Raw genomic sequence first — 15,487 nt, forward strand, 5'->3', positions numbered from 1 at the left:
CACTAATACAATATTTGCTTCATGATAAATGCTCTTTGTCATCAAGTTAAAATACCAATTTGTTTTTGACCGTATACACTATATAGTGATGAAGCTAGCAATTTATGTTTGGGGGCCCAAACATATTCAAATTTTAAAGGGATCTTTCCTCAAAAAAAAAAAAATTAAGGGATCAAATTCATATATCTATGTTTTTGCATAAAATTCAAATAATTTAATATATATATATAGTATTGAAAATTTTTCAAAATTTTGGGAGACCACAGCCCCTAGTTCAATGTGGCTCCACCACTAAATGTATACAAATTACAAGTCGAAACTCAAATTCCTTATTCATCTCAAAGAACAAATAAATTTTAACATGTCCATACTTGGTGTCTAATGGAGTAATACACAAAACATTTTACAATATTTTCGCACTAATTAAGTTGGTAAGCTTCTACTCATTTTTACCTGAATTCACTATTGACATCACTCTTTTACCTGTCTCTCAATAATCTGCCACATTTATCAAGTATCAAATTTATTGTCAATTTTTTTTTTTTTTGTTATCTCTATATTTTATCGTGTCTTACAAGAGCAAAATTGTATTATGCTTCAGGTTTATACATTTAACTCTCTTACAACATGTATCATCGCATACCTTTGGTGCGGTGGTCACTCCACAAGTATAAGTACTTATAAGGTGTGCGGAGAAAGGGCCGTGGTTCAAGTCTCCAAGAGGGAGTTTCACACACATATACACTTAGATTATGTTAGAATAAAAATTATATCTTGTATTAAAAAAAAAAAAAAAAAACTCTCTTACAACATGTGAGATCCACACACTTATAAATCTCACGTATTGTAAGTAGATGTATACGAAGGGCAAGTAGTTAGGAGCACGTGGTTTGTGGGACATATGATACGACAAAGGCAGACTAAATGTATTCATGGACTACGAGTCAAGTACGTCTGTATGGACAAATGGTCAATGGATTGATTGTAAAAAACACTGCTAAATAAGATTCTGATTAACTTGGGCACCATTTTCTTAAAAAATAAAAAACTTGGGCACCAAGAATGCGCCTTCGTTTTTCTTTTCATTTGACTAGATCAACTAGATGGTCATTTAACATATAGATTATTTAAGTGAAAACTGAGAAGATGCCTTAAGCGTGCCACTTTTTCTACATTTTGTGTCAATAATTGTGGATTTGTCTTTTTATGTACAATATATTATCAGAACCAAGACTGGTTGGCAGCTCGGTTGCAATTAAATTATCGTGTTTTGCATTGTCGTCAACATATCCATCAATTTTTTGGGACCATTATGCTTTATTAGCTGATTAACTTGGGCACCATTTTCTTAAAAAATAAAAAACTTGGGCACCAAGAATGCGTCTTCGTTTTTCTTTTCATTTGACTAGATCAACTAGATGGTCATTTAACATAGATTATTTAAGTGAAAACTGAGAAGATGCCTTAAGCGTGCCACTTTTTCTACATTTTGTGTCAATAATTGTGGATTTGTCTTTTTATGTACAATATATTATCAGAACCAAGACTGGTTGGGAGCTCGGTTGCAATTAAATTATCGTGTTTTGCATTGTCGTCAACATATCCATCATTTTTTTGGGACCATTATGCTTTATTAGCTGAGTCATATGGTTCAAATCTGATAGTGAAATTTATGGAACTATGCATTTGAAAAAATAAAAGCTAACAACACAGTTTTTTTTCACTTTTTTTATTTTTTTTATTGAAGGGTTCCAATTGTGAGTTGTTTAAAAAAAAAAGTAATGATTGTCCATTATTTACGGTAGATCACTTTTGTAAAGTTTGAGTAAGATTTGTATTTTCTAGAAGAAGTGTAACAATAATTTTCTTAACAATTTTTGCAACAATTTTTGCAACAGTCGAATTGATAGATTTTTATTGATCCTCATTTGGGTTCATAACTGGCATCATTTTAGCATCTATCATTTACAATTTGCCACCTGGACAATATGAAATATTATGTGAAAATAATTGTGAATCTTCAAACTTATTGCAAGAAGAGCTGTTTGGAAAAATATGAGAGACACTGTGTCATCACAATAATGGCTATGAGAATCTATATCCCCATATCTAGGAGCATTATTATTGGTGATGCTAAAAAGTCATGTCTATTTTTAGCACCACCAACTACAAAATTGAGGCTCCATTGGTGGAGCCAAAACCATAAATTATGGCTTCTCAACTAAAGTACACAGCCAAAAATAGCTATGCACTGTAGCTCAAAGGTAAATATATATATTATTTTATGTTGCTTAAGAATATCTTAATATTTTCTTTTCTTTTCTCTACTCTTCGTTCTCCGCCACTCTCTCTCTCTCTGCTATCTCATTTTCTCTGCTCTTTTCTTTTCTCAAAATTTTCTCTCTTTCTTCCCAAAATTTTCACTCAAATTCTTTTCTTTTTCTTCTCAAATTGTTTCTCTCTTTCTTCTTAAAATTTTCTCTGTTGTGTAAGGGTCTCTTCTTTTGTCGTGTGGGTGTGGGTGTGGGTGTGGTGGGTCATCGACGTCGTGGTCATGTCGTGGATGTGGTAGGTCATCGGTTTCGGGTCATGCCGTAGGTGTGGGTTTGTGCCGTGGGGTTCATGGGTCATGCCATGGTTGATCATCGGTTTCGTGGTTTTATGGGTCATGCCATGGGGTTTGTGTGGTGGGTCATCAGCGTCGTGGGTGTGGTGGGTCATGCTAAGGGTGTGGGTTTATGCCGTGGGGTTCGTGGGTCATGCCGTGGTAGGTCATCAGTTTGTGTTGTGGTGGGTCATCGGTTTGTGCCATGGGGTTCGTGGGTCATGCCATGGTGGATCTTGCCTATGTTTTTCTTTTATGGTTGTGTGCTGATTTTCTTGGCTTAAGTTGCCGTGGGTTTTATTTTTGTGGTTGTAGGTTGATTTTCTTGGGTAGTTATAGGCTGATTTCAGTGGTTGTGGTGGCGGTAGGAGTAGGCTGTGGGTAGTGGTGGTGGTGGTGGTGGTGGGCTTTATGAAGTGGTGGTTGGCCGGTGGTGGTGGTTGTGATTGTTGTTTATTGTAATAGATATATTATTTTATTGTAGTTGATATATTATTTTATTGTGTTGTTTATATTATTTTATTGTGTTGAAAACTAAAATAAAACAACTAATATTGGGTGTTTTGTAAAGTGAGAAGGTAAAATAAATAAAGTAACTTTTTATTGTGCCAAATAGTTAAATTTATGGGTCCACTAATGTGAATGCTTAGAGCATTATTATTGGTGGTGTTAAAAAACAATATTGCTATTTTTAGCACTACCAACTACAAAATTGTGGCTGCATTGGTGGAGCTAAAGCCATAAATTTTGGCTTCTCAACTACAATGTATAGCCAAAGATGGTTGTGCAATGTAGCTCAAATGTAAATGTGTGTGTATATATATATATATATATATTATTTTATGTAGTGTTCACACTAGTCAGAATATTTTAATATTTTCTTTTCTTTTTTTCTTTTTTCTTTCTCCTCCTTTCCCATTTCTACCCGTTGCTCCTCTCTCCTCGCTCTTCACTTCTCCACTCTTCGTCTCTTCCCTCAAACCTCATTGACCTCACCGATCTCCTCCTCCTCTCTATCTCTCTCTCTTTCTTCTCTTCAAAGCCACCATGGACGGACCCACCATGGCAAGACTGGTTGCTCTCTCTTCCAACCAATCACTTGTGTGGCCATGGATAGCTCTATTTTCAAATTCAGGTTTGGTGGGTTTGTGTTGGTTTTATGGGTTTATGGTTTGATTTGTGTTTATGGGATTGGTTTGATCTGATTTCTGTTGATATGGGATTATGGGTTTGACCTGATTTCTATTGATGTGGGTTGCTAGTGGTGGTGTGGGTGGTGTAGTAGTGGTGGGATTCGTGGGCCAGTGTGGCCACGATGGTGGTGGATGTGGGTGGTAGTGAGTGTGGATTTGTGGGTGTTGGTGGTGGTGGATTTCGGGGTGTTGGTGGTGGTGGGTTGTTGATTGGACCATTGTTCCGATTCGTGGGTCTTCATTTTTTGCTAGGTTTTTTTTTTCTCTGTTGGCTTCTGGTTTTTTGGTTGAGCTTGAAGCTGCCGTGATGTTGGTTGTGGTTTGGTAGTGCCGTGATGGTGGCTATGATGGTGGTGGTAATTGATTTGTGGTAGTGGGTTTGGTGGCTTCAAGAGAGGGAGAAGAGACAAAGGATAAGAGAGAAAAATAATAATAAATGAGTGAATAGTGTTTAACTTTGTTGAGAAAATAAGACCATTGATGTGGAGTGAGTTGTGAAATGGTAAATTAAGATAGATAAAATGACTTTTGTAAGGGCTAAATAGTTAAATTTTTGCCTCCACTAATGTGGATGCTCTAATACAGACAAACAAAGCTACATGGCAAACAAGAAATGCTACTTCCAACATTTTCACCCAAATCCTATGTCAAAAGTTGTTATTGATTGTCACTTGTGAACAAAAAATAATTTCAATGACAGTCCCCAACATAAAACCAATAATAACTTAATACTTAGGACTTTTTGTAAAATTATTATGAAAATATTAGAGTGGTTCTAAGATCACAAACTATTTCATAACTTTTGTCACAACTTTGACGTGACATACTTTGAGTGTCAGTGACTATTTATCACTTATTCATGAACCCATAATTTTTTTCTTCACTACTCACACTCTACCACATCACAAGTGTGGCAAAAAACTTATATACACCTAGTGCTGAGGTTCAAGTCTCCAGAATGGAGTTTCACACACAAATACACTTAGACTAAACTAGAGTATAATTTCTATCTTGTAAAAAAATAAAACATAAATTATAGTATTAAATCAATAGTCTTTGAGGCCCTAGTCAAACCCAATATGATAGTGGCCTGAATTTGGGCGATTTTGGCCCATTAGCATTAATTTTTGAAATATTTAGGCCCGAAACACTGTTTGGGAAATAAATAGGGAAGTACCACTTTTGGTAGTACTCGAGCTTGGAGAGCTCGAGTACTCCATTTAACGTGGCACCTGACGTTGGAACAGAATGACGTTGGAACAGAAAAATTTTAAAAATAAACTCGGTACCCGAGCTCAGGAGGCTCGAGTACTGCTCACCCACGTTGTCTCCCTATTACCCCACAGTTAAACCATATGTTCCCAGAGCTTAAACCATTTGTTACCCAGAGCAAAACATAGAATTTTTTTTCTAAATAACAATAAATATTAAAAAATTTAGTTAATTGTCATGTTTCAAAACAATATTGAAAACTAGCATCTCGAGTGTCTAAAACTCGAGTTCCAAGATAAAAATCGAGTTTTTAAGTCTCGATTTGTATGTAGATTAGTATAAAGTGGAAAAAAATTAAGCTGAAAATCGAGTTTTAAAGACTCGATTTCCATAAATTGAATAAAAACGCCGCTATAGGTCTATAAAACGTCACTATAGGGCTTAAAAACGCCACTATAGGACTCCATAAATTACTCAAGAAAAAAATTTTCCAGGAAAACGCCGCTATAGGGATTTAAAACGTCACTGAAAGGCTTAAAAACGCCACTACAGGTGAAATTTTTTTCGCATAAAACTTGAGTCTTAAAGACTCGAGATCTATGGGGCCTTTTTGTAATATGGATCTCGAGTTTCTAAAACTCGAGATGCTACTTTCCTTTATTGTTTCAAACGTTGCCTAACTAACTATATACAATTCTTTTGCATTGTTGTTTTGCACGTTACCTCCAAAACATACCCACAAACCAAACCTCTCAATCTCGCTATCTCCCTCTCTCAATCTCGCTATCTCCCTCTCAATCTAAAGCTATTTCCACACAAATACTCTCATTCTGCCTCTCAATCTCGCAAATACTCTCATTCTCCCTCTCAATCTCGCGATCTGCTTCATTCTCCGTCTCCGTCTCGCTCTCGGTCTCCCTCTCACAAGGTATGTCTCGCTCAGCTTGCATGTTCAGCTTGTGGGTATTTTTGTTTGTAAATTTGTTATTTTTATGCATAGTTTGATTCTGGGTTTTGATCCGAAATTAATTTGATTCTGGGTTTTGATCAATTTGGTTAGTTAGTTAATATATATTTGTCGGTGATTACTAGAATGTTGGTCTGGTTGTGCTTGTCTTTTGGGTTTTTTATTTTCTAATTATTAGGTAAAATGAGTTTAGGGGAGATGAGAATTGCAGTGCAGTAAGTGCTATAAACATTTTCTAATTTTTATTTTCTAATTAAACTTTACAACTATGAAAAATCATAGTTAACAGTTCATGGTTAGTTGATATAAACATTTAACTACAATGAATGCATTTAAGTTCTATCAAATGCTATTTGAATGGTTATGGACACACACTGTTCTTACATACACATAGGAGCAAATAAATGCGAACATTTTACTTATACCTTCAGCCTTGCATGTAGAAGATGGCAAGATGCTTTAGTAAATTCCGCACAATCTTAGTGCTTAACAGGTCTTATGCTGTCATCAGACAATTTTCAAGAAGCTAAAAGATATTTCAAAGAAGCTAAAAGACTAGCTTTGATTTGGTCCTCTTAATTTCTAGTTAAAATAAAATACACATCCAACAGATGTATATATTACATATATGTACTTCTTTTACTAAGGAAATTTTGGAAGACGTTACCTATGAGAAAAAAAAAACGATAACCCTGAAACAGTCATGCCTGCCTTTCACATCCGCTTTTAACCATCCCATCTTCATATCTCACATACTAAAAGTTTACAAGCTTCTTTTGTTGCCCTCTAATAAAATGTAGCTGTAGGATGATCAATAGGCTTGAGAATAACCCATGTAATTCAATCGAGGCCGAATATTGTAGTGATTATAGCTAGGAACTCCATATTGTAGTGCCCTCTAATAAAATTCACGACGTCCATCCTGTTCTTGAACTGCTCCGAAGACTATTTCATTTGTTTCGCAGCTCTTCTCATAGTAAGTTTGAGGGCTAGATGAGAAGTGCCTGTAATGATGCTGCTGTTGTTGTTGTGGCTGTTGCTGAATATGTTGCTGCTGTTGTTGAACTTGACGATTATCACCATCCCATCCATTATAGTAAGGCTGACTTTGTTGTGCACTAGGTACGACCTTTTTTTTTCTAATTCTTTAGGGAGTAACTAGTGATTGAAAACACATATCCTAGGATAACTTACATCTTTGGAAGAAAACATTGCTCGCACCCTTTGCTGCAGCAACGCTAGCATGTAGCCAAAAAATGCAGCTGCAACAAGCACTGCTATCCCTGCAATATCAAAACACATCTTACACACCTTTGTGATCTTGAAATAAAAATGACATAGGGAAGTGTTGATTTTTTCGTTATACCTAGGTGGAAACTACCATCATAGTCGTAAGAACAGTCGTCATCATTAAGTTGGATTTCTCGAATTGCCTGGTTTCCTTTGTCTATAACCAAAAGAGAGCAGCTACTTCCAATATAAACCAAATCAAAATCGTTTGAAAACTTTGCATCTTCACTTGGACCATCTACATGACCTCCTCCTCAACCCCATTTTCCACCTGCAATAGTTGTGAAAGGGGAGATACTCTACGCACACTGGATGTGTGTAGAAGATACTCATAAAAAATGAAAACACTAATCATTGCCTATGAATAGAGAGTGAATCAATGAAATCTAAGAATAGAAATTTACTCATTATTTCCTATGATCAGGACCACTCGAACAATGATCTTAAGAAGCCAGATTTTATCTCTAGAACTGTTGACTCCTTTTCATTAAACATTCACTTCCTTCTCCCTCCATATGGTCCACATTAAACAAAGGTGGTGCCATTATAAGTAAGAGAGCTTCTATGTTTGCTAGACCAGCTATAAAAACCAAATAAATCATCTATCACTCTCTTTGGCATCACCAGTCACCATTGTTCTTTGTACATAGGGGAAAAAAAATGAGAGCCCTTAACTTAGGAGCAACTTTGCAATGAAGAAGCAAATGGTCTACTTTTTCACTATAATGATTTACCTAGGTGATTTACAAAGTGATACTCTTTTAGTTAGAATTTTCCTCAAGGCAGCTGTTAATGAATATTTAGATGGTTGTTCTATTTCTTAATGTCCCACTCCCACAACTATGAGTTAAATTAATTTTGGTCCATCTCTAATTTTATTTTGGCTTTTGTCTCCAATATTTTTTTTCAGTATACTGGGTTAATGCAAACGTGAATATGCAAGTTTATTTGAATATTTAAGATTTATTAAAAAGAGAATTTATGCAAAAAAAAAAAAAAAAAAAAAAAAAAAACGTTTAAAACTGTAACTCTTCCAAGTTAAATTGAGAGGTAGGTTAAGTCATCAATTTTAGGAAGTAAGGCCACTGGAGCAAAGGCTGAAGCTTGTGGTTTTGAATTCATTTTTTTGTGCAGATTGCTGTCGTCATTTTTTTGGATTCCTTTTACTGACTACTCCTCCCTTTTCTTTTCTTTTTGCATATTTTTCTTGTCAAACATGCTGCCCAATTTGCCTAAGAACTTCTTGCATACTTTTGGGGAACTGATGGCAAAACTTTTATGGTTGAATCCTGTATTTATTTGCATCTCTGGGTTTCTCATTTCTCAATAATATCAACAGGATTTTTGTCATCTATATCTCTTAGCCTTTTATTTCTCCCTAAAAATCTTGGATAGGGGACATGTGTGATATAGGTGGTATCCCACGTGCTGTGAGTGCCTCGCTGCATGCAGCGGACATAGAGAATCCTTTTTTCTGTGTGATGAAACTAAACAAAGTGATTAGGATGATGTGTTACCAGAGACAAAGATTAAAGAGTACCAGACAAGATGTGTTGCTGCCTTTCCAGATCAGCAAGGTTTGTTGGTATGCAACTGCTTGTAATTTCATTAAGTTTAAATTGTCTATTTATGATTATTATTATTACTACATTTTTTTAATGGTTGACTTTGGACATTTCAGTTTTCTACTCCCTTATTTTGATAATTCTGCATTGCTGGGATGTTCTCTACTTTCCCAATATGGACAGTGTAATCTATTTGTTGAAAAATGAAAACTTTGTTCTTAGTTTGCTCTATATAGATGCACAAATAGTTGATAGAGCGTATTTTTTTAGTGGAGTTTGAATTTAGACATTGATAGGTTAGGGAACTGAGGCTGATTGTTTGTGGTTCAATTAGGGTCTTATCTAGGGTAAGTAACTGAGGCTGATTGTTTGTGGTTCAATTAGGGTCTTATCTGGGGTAGGTACTTGAGAATTTTCTGGGATTGCCTATGTAGTCTTGTAATATATTGAATACATAATCTTTTCTTCCATATATGCAGTCTGTGGCCTGGTACCTTTCTGTGCCAGGGGTATGTTTTTCCCCAGAAAACCTGATCTGAAACTCTCTCTCTTCCTGAATGCTCTAAGTTATCCTTTAATAGAAAGTGGTTCTCCAACAACTGAAAGAAACAAAAAAAAAAAACACTTTTCTTGGAAATTCAAGAAAAGGGTTTGAAGATTTTCTCAGGAAAGTGACTGCCAAATTTGAATTTTAAGAAAAGGCTGTGGAACAACAACAAGATGGGCTTTTCCATGCCACCACTGGCACGGAAGTTGAGGCCGATGATGCTGTCCCTGAGATTTTTTTTGTGCTTTCATATGGTTTAGACTAATGGGTTTTTTTCTGGATTCTGATTGATTGAATTGAATTGCAAGTTATCTTTGCTTTTTGGAATTTCCTGGTTCTTGAATGTTATTGATTTGGTTCTTGTTACGAAGCTTATCTTAAAAATATTGTGAGAAAAGAGAAGTAGTAATGAAGGAAACATTTATCAAAAAATTTGAAGAATAGCCAAAGAGAATGTATCTGAACTGTGCTGATCATACAGATTTTAGAGACTGACCTTTCTTCCATAAAAATTGGATAGTTTTCATGTTTGAAGATTTCCCGTCTGGAATTTTTGTTATTTTCCATTCTGTATTGATTATATATATTATTAAATGTTTGTTTCTCCAACTGCAGTTGATAGATCGGATCCAAGAAAGGCAATTTCCTTGTTATGGTCTGCCATAAATTCTGGGGACCAGGTTGATAGTGCCTTGAAAGACATGGCAGTTGTGATGAAACAATTGGATCGATTTGATGAGGCAATTGAGGCTATCAAATCTTTTTGTCATCTCTGCCCTTTTGATTCTTAGGAATCTCTTGGCAATGTGTTAGTTGAACTCTACAAGGTAAAACTAAAACCAGTTTTATCCAATAAATAGTTTCTTATATTTTACTTGCCATTCTTTGTCATTTTCCTTTCAGCTAGTTACATATATTGGGGCAACAACAACAAGAAAGCTGGAGTGTGGCAAGGATAAATGGTGAGTGTTAATGCTCTTAAAATTGAACGAGTACCATCCTACTTTCTAGGGGAAATTATTTAGAAAAGAAAGTAGGGCGAGTGTAAAAAGGAAAAAACAAAATATTGTGCTTAAAGAAAGTGGTAGATAGTGTTGGCACTAACAAGAAAGAAAGAAAAGAGCACTGATGACACATTTCGTAGCAGCTTGGCTTTTCTTTAATCTGAGTCTGTAGTTTCTACTTGGGGTTTGTATGCAGAAACTGTGGGAACCAGCTCCTATTTAAAATGTTAAATATCCCATGTGTTGGACCACACTTATTAAGGGGCATTTTGGGTCTATATGAGAGCGATTGTTGGATTTATGGTTAAGTGATTAATTCACCATTTCCAAATAATTTAAGTTTTTGGGACAATATGTAATTTATCAGAGTATATGAAACTTCTTAGAATTTTTTTTTTTTCTTCAAAATTTTGTCGTGTTAAATTGTTAGGGTTGATTTCTTTTTTACTGAATTGAATTCTCAATTTCTTATTCAAGTAATGATTAGTTTCTGTGCAGTTACAATGAAAATTTACAATTTTTATGCACCTGAGCATATAATTTTCATATGAGCATATCATCTTTCCTTAAGTGTGAATCATGAAAGTAATTACAAAGAAAACTGACAATTCCTTATCATACGGCTTCATATATGCCTCCTGGAACAGATATTACAGGACTAAATTTGCAGAGAAGAACTTTTACCTTCAAAAAAAATAAAAGCAGCCACTAATGATTGCTATTCTGCCAACAAAATTTGAGAAGGTGATTTTGGTCCTGTGTACAAGGTATTACTCGTTTACCAAATGTTTAGCAAAAAAAAAAAAAAAAGGTATTACTCTTACATGGCTGATCCCATTGAGTATTGATTTTCCTGCTTATCCGATAAGGTTCGGTGCAGGGTGAACTACCTGATGGTACTGTCATAGCAGTTAAGCAACTCTCATCTAAATCAAAGCAAGGAAATTGTGAATATTTAAATGAAATAGGCATGATTTCTTGTTTGCAACACCCAAATCTGGTGAAGCTTTATGGATGTTGTATTGAAGGGGAGCAATTATTGTTAGTCTATGAGTACATGGAAAATAATAACTTAGCCCATGTATTATTTGGTGAGTATTATGTAATCTTGCTTAGCACTGAGCTATTATGAAAAAAAAATGAGATGAACTTTTTTCCATTGTTGTTGAGGGTGTGGTGGTTTTTTTCCTTTTTGATTTGTCTGTGCACTCTATATATTGATGGAAGACAATTCTCAGTAGAAGGTGCAAAGCACCTGTGTTCTCATGTTGTGGCAAATTTTGCTGTGACTTCAGTTCTTGCTTTCCTTTGTGTTGTTGCATAGATTCTTAATGAATGTTTTCAGTCCCTTTTTTTAAAAAAAAAATGGCGGATTAGTATCCGAGTTTAGTGACCTCGAGTACCAATCTGCGTGGGGAAAAAATTAAACCAAAAAAAATCCAAGGTACTATGCCTTTTTTTTTAATATAGGCAGATTGGTACTCGAGCCCAGGAAGCTCGGGTACCAATCTGCCTAATTTCAGAATCACCCAGGTATTTAAGCCAGCGTAATTTTGAAATTACGCAGATTGGTACCCGAGCCCCTGTAACTCGGGTACCAATCTGCCTCATTTGAACTTAACGTTGGCCTAGTACCTGCATGATCATGAACTTAGGCAGATTGGTACCCGAGTTTCTTGGACTCGGGTACCAATCTGCATGACACAAGGAAATTTGATAGTCTATGTTCAAACACGCAAAACACAAGGAATTTCCACACCTTTACGGATCTTAATTTTTTTCCCCTAGATTAGCGAAAAGCCTCTGAATCGATAAAAGAAATCAATAAGAAAGAGCAAGAGAAAAAGGACCAAGAAAACCGTAAAAAGTTGATATTATCTCCTGCGTTTTTTCCCATGAGAGCCTCTGAATTGAAAAATCAACCAAAAAAGAAAAAGAGAACAGAACCAAAAACCGCAAAAGTTTGTCATTTTTCCGCTCAATAAAATTTCCACACCTCACGTGAAATTTCAGATCTGTTTTTGTATAGATTAAGGAAATAGAACAAAGAGAACAAAAGCCAAAACAGAACCATGAAGTTCTACCGAAAAATAAAATTTTAAAAAAAAAAAAAAAAGAAGAAAGAAATTGCTACGGATGAAAAAGCCGTGTCTACTAATTGGATCTTTGCAAACCAGTTTCTTAACCCAGTTGCTATTCATCCCTCTATTCTGATTCTACAAGAAGAAAAAAAAATTCAATTGGAAAAAAAAAAAAAAAAAAAAACCTCATTTCAAATCAGAAAAACCTTCAGATCTATCAAACCCAAAAACCCTTCACCCCAGAAAACAAATTGAACAGAACAGAGATAATTTTTTTCCCCAATTAAATATATATGTACCTGAAACGACAGAGTTGAGCCAATCAATGACTTCTCTGCGGGACTTGAGGTTGTTGTTAGTGTTAATATGCCCATTTGCAACCCAAGGAATTTCCACACCTTTAAGTTTTTCTTTTTCTTTTTTTCTTTTACTTTTTGAGGTTGTTATGCTTGTTTTCTGGATCTCTTTTTAGAGCATCAGCATTGAAGAATGCTACTCTATCCTATTTTACCATCTCAAAAAGTTACTTTATCAATTATATCATACCATTTTACAATACACCCTACATCCAAAAACTCTATTATTTTACTTTTTCATTAAAATATTATTTTTTTAATCTTTCTTTATTATTTCTTTCACATCATCACTTTTTTTCAACTAAGGGGTGGAATAAAATATATATATATTTTTTAGCATAGTGCTACAGTACAATTCTAAGTTTAGAATTGTACTGTAGCACTATTGCAAAAAATTTTGCAATAGTGTGGTTTAGCATTGTTTGATGCAAGTGTTTTTGTCCTCTAAAATGTCAAAAATGCCTTAAATATGGCTTTAGCATTTTTCAATGCTAGTGCTCTTACTTTCAGATTTAATGCCCATTGCCACTGTGTTGATGCATGGATCAGTGCGGGGAAGAGCAATGGAAAAGGTCAAAAAAAAAAAAAAAAAGACGCGAAAAGAGAGAGTTACAGAGGGAGCGGAGAGAGAAAGAAAACCCAAAGAAGAAGATAACATCTGTGAAATAAGCTAAATAAGTACGTGGGGTACTCGCGAGCAGAAAAATGGGATACTCGAGCATGGTGAGATCGAGTACTACAAAAAGTAGTATTTTTCCAATTATTTCTGAAACAGTGCTTTGTTGCTAAATATTTCAAAAATTAATACTAATGGGCCATTTTCCCCCTGGATTTGAGATATACAAATGTTTCTCGGCCCAAATGTTTTCTTACCCAGTCAATTTTACTGATAGTCCACTTTTTTGTTTTATTTTTTATTTTAATTTTTGGATAATTCGGTACTGATAGTCCACTTGTAATCTTTTTCTGTAGAGATATCTCATGTGAGCATATTAAAAATAAATTATTTTTGGAAAAAAATTTGCAATAGCATAGCATAATTTGCACTCTTTTATATCAGGATTTAAACCCTCCTTCACTTATTATTAAGTTAGAGTATAATTTCTATATTGTAAAAAAATAAAAACATAAATTATAATATTAAATCAATAGTCTTTGAGGCCCTAGTCAAACCCAATATCATAGTGGCCTGAATTTGAGATATACAAATGTTTCTCGGCCCAAATGTTTTCTTACCCAGTCAATTTTACTGATAGTCCACTTTTTTGTTTTATTTTTTTATTTTAATTTTTGGATAATTCGGTACTGATAGTCCACTTGTAATCTTTTTCTGTAGAGACATCTCATGTGAGCATATTAAAAATAAATTATTTTTGCCAAAAAATTTGCAATAGCATAGCATAATTTGAACTCTTTTATACCAGGATTTAAATCCTCCTTCACCTATTATTATAACTATCAAAGAATAAAAAAACATAAAGAAAAAGTAATTGCCCTGGAGCGAAAAAAATATTATATATAAAAAATAAAATAAATTAAGCGGCCATGACCATCAATGGCAGGCCCCAGGAAGCATCCATTAGCCCAGAGACTCCACACTCCTTATAGCGTTTTCACCTCTTCTTTCCAAGTATTTGCATTAATGCTTATATAATAAAAAATGTATCACATTTTAGTCAATTAAGTTTAAAACTCATTCACATCAGGTTATGCAAAATTATGTAATACATGATTGCTATAGTAACTGAGTAAATTTACATTGATATTATTCATTTTGCATAAAATTTCATTGTCGATTTTTCATTAGAGCCTTTACTCACTAATTACAGTGATCTTTTAGAGACTTTCCCTAACTTGCAAATTGAGACAACATATCTGGAAGCCAATTGTTGTGCAAATACTTTATCAAGGATAGGCAATGCTAGTAATGATGCGTTTGTTTTTCAAATCCTCCACTTGTGGTGGATCATCTCTGTACACCCTAGATAAAGAGGAGTATTTTGAATAGACTTATTGCTTCTTAATATTAACTAACCTCTATGTTACCCAAAATATATATATGGGCAAATTACAACTTACCCACCTGTGATTTGAACAAAATTTAAGTTACTTACTTGTGATTTGAAATTTGACATTTTACCCACCTGAAGTTAGCTCAATTAAAGTTTCAAAACCCAACTTTGTTAAAAACATGGCTAAATATATAACTTTACTTCACTTCTATGTTTTTCTCCTCCAAAAACACAAAAAAAAAACATTAAAATATAAGATCAAAAAGAATCTAGCGAAACACTTACATTATGGGATTTCAAACTACAAATAAGTAACTTAAATTTTAATTAAATTTCAGATGGGTAAAATATCAAGTTTCAAACCACAAATAGACAACTTAAATTTTAGTCAAACCACAAGTGGGTAAGTTGTAATTTACCTCTGTACATATCTATATATATATATATATATATATCATTTATAAAAATAATACCCTATAAGATTTATCTCATAATTGTTTGCCATTTAGACCATATGAATCAAGATTTTAGTTGATTTTTGTTCGTCTTTTTACTGTCCAATAAAAATGACCGTCCTTAATCCCATGCATACATGCTGATTTTTAAATCATCCTTAAACCAATGAAAATTGTTTCCTTGTACAATTTAATCGGAA

The 15,487-nt window shown here is 34.3% G+C and overlaps 1 long non-coding RNA gene and 1 pseudogene across 4 annotated transcripts; one reads left to right on the forward strand and one right to left on the reverse strand.

Annotated features, from left to right (window-relative positions):
- Positions 1–6,513: 6,513 nt before the first annotated feature.
- LOC126704066 (uncharacterized) lies at positions 6,514–7,901 on the reverse strand (annotated as a pseudogene).
- Positions 7,902–8,802: 901 nt separating this feature from the next.
- Positions 8,803–11,727, forward strand: LOC126703277 (uncharacterized). 4 transcript variants are annotated; one of them, XR_007647994.1, is made up of 4 exons: positions 8,803–8,852; positions 9,995–10,341; positions 11,031–11,150; positions 11,264–11,727. It is a non-coding gene; the product is annotated as an uncharacterized LOC126703277 (long non-coding RNA). The 4 variants fall into 4 exon arrangements; XR_007647991.1 differs by lacking the exon at positions 8,803–8,852 and having other exon boundaries at positions 8,908–10,206; positions 10,283–10,341; XR_007647993.1 differs by lacking the exon at positions 8,803–8,852 and having other exon boundaries at positions 8,897–10,341; positions 11,253–11,727.
- Positions 11,728–15,487: the final 3,760 nt, after the last annotated feature.

This window comes from Quercus robur, chromosome 10 (genome assembly GCF_932294415.1).
Source record: "Quercus robur chromosome 10, dhQueRobu3.1, whole genome shotgun sequence".
Lineage (NCBI taxonomy): Eukaryota > Viridiplantae > Streptophyta > Magnoliopsida > Fagales > Fagaceae > Quercus > Quercus robur.